The sequence below is a fragment of the Phoenix dactylifera genome, unplaced genomic scaffold, assembly GCF_009389715.1.
Source record: "Phoenix dactylifera cultivar Barhee BC4 unplaced genomic scaffold, palm_55x_up_171113_PBpolish2nd_filt_p 000162F, whole genome shotgun sequence".
Lineage (NCBI taxonomy): Eukaryota > Viridiplantae > Streptophyta > Magnoliopsida > Arecales > Arecaceae > Phoenix > Phoenix dactylifera.
The window spans coordinates 449,929-455,007 of record NW_024067705.1 but is presented as its reverse complement, the minus strand read 5'-3'; positions in this window follow the sequence as shown (position 1 = coordinate 455,007).

Sequence of the window (5,079 nt, the reverse complement as noted above, 5' to 3'; positions counted from 1 at the left end):
TGTACGCCGCACAGTCCCATGATCCATGCACCCCAGTTTTGCATCTAATGTTGGTTCAACCCACACCCACTAAGTCAATCATGTATGTTCTAGCATCAAAGCATTTGATATGTAAGAAGATACAAATTGTTTGATAATGATGTAAAAAATTCCATCGCCTAGGCAATTGCCTAATCACCTGGGCTATCCCCTAGATTATAGCAAGGTCCATCACCTAGACTAACCTGAGCTATTTGACAACAATGGTGCAACACTAAGATAAGTATTTGGTTATGATTGTGGATTAGCATTGTGTGGGGTTATTGTTGGTTGGTTTAGGTGATTTTGATAATTAAATTGCTTGTTGAATCTTAATAGCTGTGCAGTTTTATGTAATGTGTTGTCATATTATATAAATAATTGACTCTTTCCTTAGCACAGTTGCAGGTTATTTCAGAAGGTGTGGATTTATGCTGCAGTTTGACTTATTAGTATACTACTTCTAATTCTTATTATTGTTTTTTGCAAGATTCATATACAGTTTAAGTCAACAAATAATGTTGTAAATTATTCTGATTTGCTTCTTTCTTTTAGAATGTCTGAGGAGACAAGCACTTGGATCTAAGAAAAGTAGTATGCAACAATCATTACTTTTGATATCAAAATTATTAGTAGCATTTTTTTTCCAATATATTTCCTTTCTATTCTAGCTGTGCCCAAGTTATTATCTTAATGCAAAATCTGAACATCAAATACTAATCTTTACATCTATTATATTTGTTTGTTAAATGATGTGCCTTCTCTGTACTTTTCAATCTGTTTTGCTTGTCAAATGATGGGTGGGATTGCATTTCTTACCCTATGGATAATGTCAGAATATGTTTTTATGTATTCTTATATTAAATGTTCGCTTTGTTACGTTCAAATAACGACAGTGGAGGAGAAATACATTGGTGTTGAATACTTTGGCATATGATTATTAAGCTGATATTTTGTCATGTTTTGACCAAGTTTACTTGTATGGCAGTACATGAATTTTTCATCTTTTAATAGCAAGGGTTGTCTAATTGTGTTTCCAAGCTATAACAAGTCCAAAATATACACTACAGTAAAATTAGAAAAAGCCGACCCTTTTTTGCCGATGCTAGGAAAAAGCGTCGGCGAAATTTTCTGCCGTGCCAAATTTTGCCGACTCTTTTTAAGAGCGTCGGCATTTTGAAGAATCAACGATGCTTAAAAGCGTCGTCAAAGTCGGCCAGCGAAAGCGTTGCTGGGAAGCGTGGGAACTGGACCTAGGACGACGCTTTTGAGCGTCATTGTTGTCCCCGGCCTAAGACGATGCTTATAAGCGTCGAGTAAACACGACGCGTATAAGCGTCGATCAAAGACGACGCTTATAAGCGTCGTCTAAGGCTAGAAACCCTTAAAACCCAGCGCCCGACCCCGATCGATCCCTCCCTCATTCTGCCCTATTTCTCCTCTTCGGCTTCTGTCTTCCGTCTTCCTTCTCTCCGGCACTGCCCTAGCTTCCATCTTCCTCCTCTCCGGCGCTGTCTTTGCCACCCGTCTTCCTCCTCTCCGGTGCTGAGCGTCCGACTCCAACCTCCTCTCCTCCTCCTTCCTCTCCGGCGCCGACCGACCAACCCCGACCTCCACCTGAGGTATTTTTTTCCTCCTCCCTCCTCTCTCCCTCCTTCTCGTCTCACTTGTTCTCCTCCTTCTCCGCCTCTTCTTGTTCATGTGTTCATGGGTATTTTTTTCTTTTTTTACTGATACTCTAGCTTTGCCTCCGCCCGAGGATCTCCTCCTCCTCCTTCCTCTCCGGCGCCGTCCGAGCAGACCTCAAACCTCGATCGAGCGGCAACCCTGATAAGTATGATCGTTGATGCACATTGAACAATTATTATTTTTTATTATTTTGTTGCTATTTGGCTAAGTTAAAAAATTAAGTATCAAATCAGTTCTCCTAAGAGCCTATTTAGATAATCTATCAAGATTTGGACTGAATTTTCTACTGAATTTATAGGCTTGTAAGCCCATTTGAGTACCATTTTTATCAACCCAACACTCTCCGGCCTGAATCATGTGGGACTTTTTTCCTCCTTGGAGATTAATAGGCCTAGGATCAGTTAACAAATCCAACCCCCCAGCTTTTCCAAGAACCTTTAAGGTTCCTTTAATAGTCCGCTCAACTATACAAAGTGGAATGGCATACTTCCTTCGTATAAGGTTGAGCTTCTTAGACTTATACAGGTAATGAATTGAATTTGTTCTTTTTAATTTGACACCTCCTGTGTGTTAATTTGCTTACTACCATAATTTTACTTTTGAGGTTTAATATTATTATAACATTCTGTATCTTGTTGTAGGGTAAGTTTGTACTCCCTCCAGAGAGCCATGATTGGGTGCTAAAGTCCCTCAACTGCAAATGGAAAGAATATAAAGCAAAATTGAAGACGGACTTCAAGCGCGAGGGTATGACAGAGGAGGAGGTTGCTCGTGTGACTCCTCCTGATGTATACCCTCAGCAGTGGAGGGAGCTTGTTCACTACTAGTTTTCTGAAAGAGGACAGGTCACGTATATTATTTTAATATCTTATATTATCTTTATTATTAATATAGATTGCAAATATATACATTGAATCATATTATACTGTGTGCTTTTATTTTGTTAGACATATTCTAATATTGGTAGAGCTGCACGAGCATCTCAAGCAGTTCCTCATACTTTAGGCTCGAAGAGTTATGCGAGACGTAGAAATGAATTCGTAAGTTCTTTTGAAACTATTTGAAACTTTACTAACATATAACACGTATCATAATATATAGTTTGCCAATATACTTTCCGTATGTGTAGATAGTAGAGCATGGAAGGGAGCCTGGTGAGGTAGAGTTTTATAAGATGACCCACACCCACCGAGATGGCAACTTTGTCCGGGACGAGTCGAGAGATATAGTTGTATGTATTCATTTTTTATTTAATTACAATTTTTTTTATTAATTTTACTTCTTTTAAAATATTAATGTGACTGTTTTTTTTTATGAGAGAGATATAGGAAAGAGCTACAAATCTTATTTCAGAGCGTGTCGGGGAGTCATCATCATCCGACGCGGCCAGTCGCATTGAGGCTCAGGTCTATGCTGAATTGATGGGCCCAGAATGTTATGGTCGCGTGAGGGGTTACGGTGTCGGAGTTACCCCCACTCAGCTATCTTAAGTGAGCCGATATACCCAAGATGCCAAACAAGGTACTAGCACTGCAGAGGTTTGTAGTTTGAAGACAGAGATGGCACAGATAAAGCAGTCATATGAGACAAGTATAGAGGAGATGAGGCAGAGTCATATGACTGATATGGTGGAGTTGAAACAAAGCCAAGAGTTGAAGATACAATCTTTGCAGGATCAGCTTGACCATATTTCATCCTTTTTGCAGAGATTTGCTCCTCCGGTACATAACTAAATCTATTTGAATATTTTATGTAATTATAATGTATTCTTGTATTAGCGTGATGACTTTCGTATTTTTAGTTTCTAAAATATTTTTTTTTCTTGCAGGTTGATGATACTTCATCTACTCGTAGAGATGATGATGCCGTCGACCCTTGATACATATTGTAGATTGTGTACTTAGGAATTTGAGATGTATGTTTTTAGAATGTTTTTGAAGTACAATGTAATCAAATATGATAATATGAATGTAATCAAAGTTTTTGTTTGTGACGTGTATTTTGTTATATATGTGATTCAGTGTATTTGTTTTGTTAGAATTTAATGTACACAGAGTATTAAAAATTACTTTTATTAAATTTTTTTTTATTGCCGACGCTTTTAAGCGTCGGAAAAAGCAACTGACACGTAAACTGGCACGCCTTTAACGATGCTTTATCGCGTCGGCCTAGTCCTACAGTAACCAACAAGTTCGCCGACGCTTTTAAGCGTCGGTTACCTCCGTGATGAACGACGCTTAAAAGCGTCGGCATAGGTCGACGACGCTTTCTTGACGCGTCGGCCTAAACCGAGCCCACGCCCACCTGCCCGACGTTTTACCCACGCTTTGGGGAGCGTGGCCAGGAGATCTACCGACGCTTATAAGCGTCGGTAAAGACCCAAGAAAGCGTCGGGAGATGTCCTTTCTTTTGTAGTGATAATAAGCTATGACGTATATCAACAATTTAATACGATGATCATGACTTGATTAACCAATGTGGTTATTGCTTTTTTTTTTTTGAAAGAAAATATATTTGGAAGGAATGGAAACTAATAAATATATGAATGAGACAGTTAAGTAAGGACTCACCGTTCTACATATTTGTCATCTATACCTGCCTTAAGCCAAGTCATTGGTAAAAAAATGTTCAAAAGCAAAGGAAGCTCGATTGGTAAGTGTCACGCCCCGGATCCGGCTCCGTGACACGGCCGTGCTATTGCCGACTACTGCCCACAATAGCACGCAGCCTCGTACATGGTCAACAGGTAGTCAAAAGCAGTGTAACTTGTATATATCAAAAGAAGGTATTACAACCCACTGGTTCATATAAAGTACAGAGCTTCTACATAGTTTATATACACAAAAGTTTATTTATATCATCCCCAAAAATAAAGAAGCCCTGTTGCAAAAGAAAAATGCTTCTGGCAGCTGTCACTGGTGGTGATCTAAAAAAAAAACGTAAATGAACAGGCATGAGCTACACGGCTCAGTAAGTAATCCTGCATAATCTTGTCGAATCAACTAAAAATGCTAACCATGCTTATCAGAGTTTGAGAAGCTGACATGTATGCTACTAAATCAATCGTCATAATAAAATATCCATGCTGAGTAAATAAAACAGTATCCTACAATGTCAAGAAATCATGTAATATGCACATGTAGGAAAAATCGTGCCACCGGCATGCCGTGGTCGTGCTCTTAAATGCTACTGCGAAGTCATTCTTGGCCACTGGCGAGACCGGCTCAGTTATTAGGCGGCCACTGGCGGGGCTGGCTCAGTCATTCTCGGCCACTGGCAAGGCCGGCTCAGTTACATTGGGTCAGTAGCTCTTAAGAGTTCATAAATAATGCTTCGTATAGGTAATACCTCACAGATGCTACGGCGAATTCA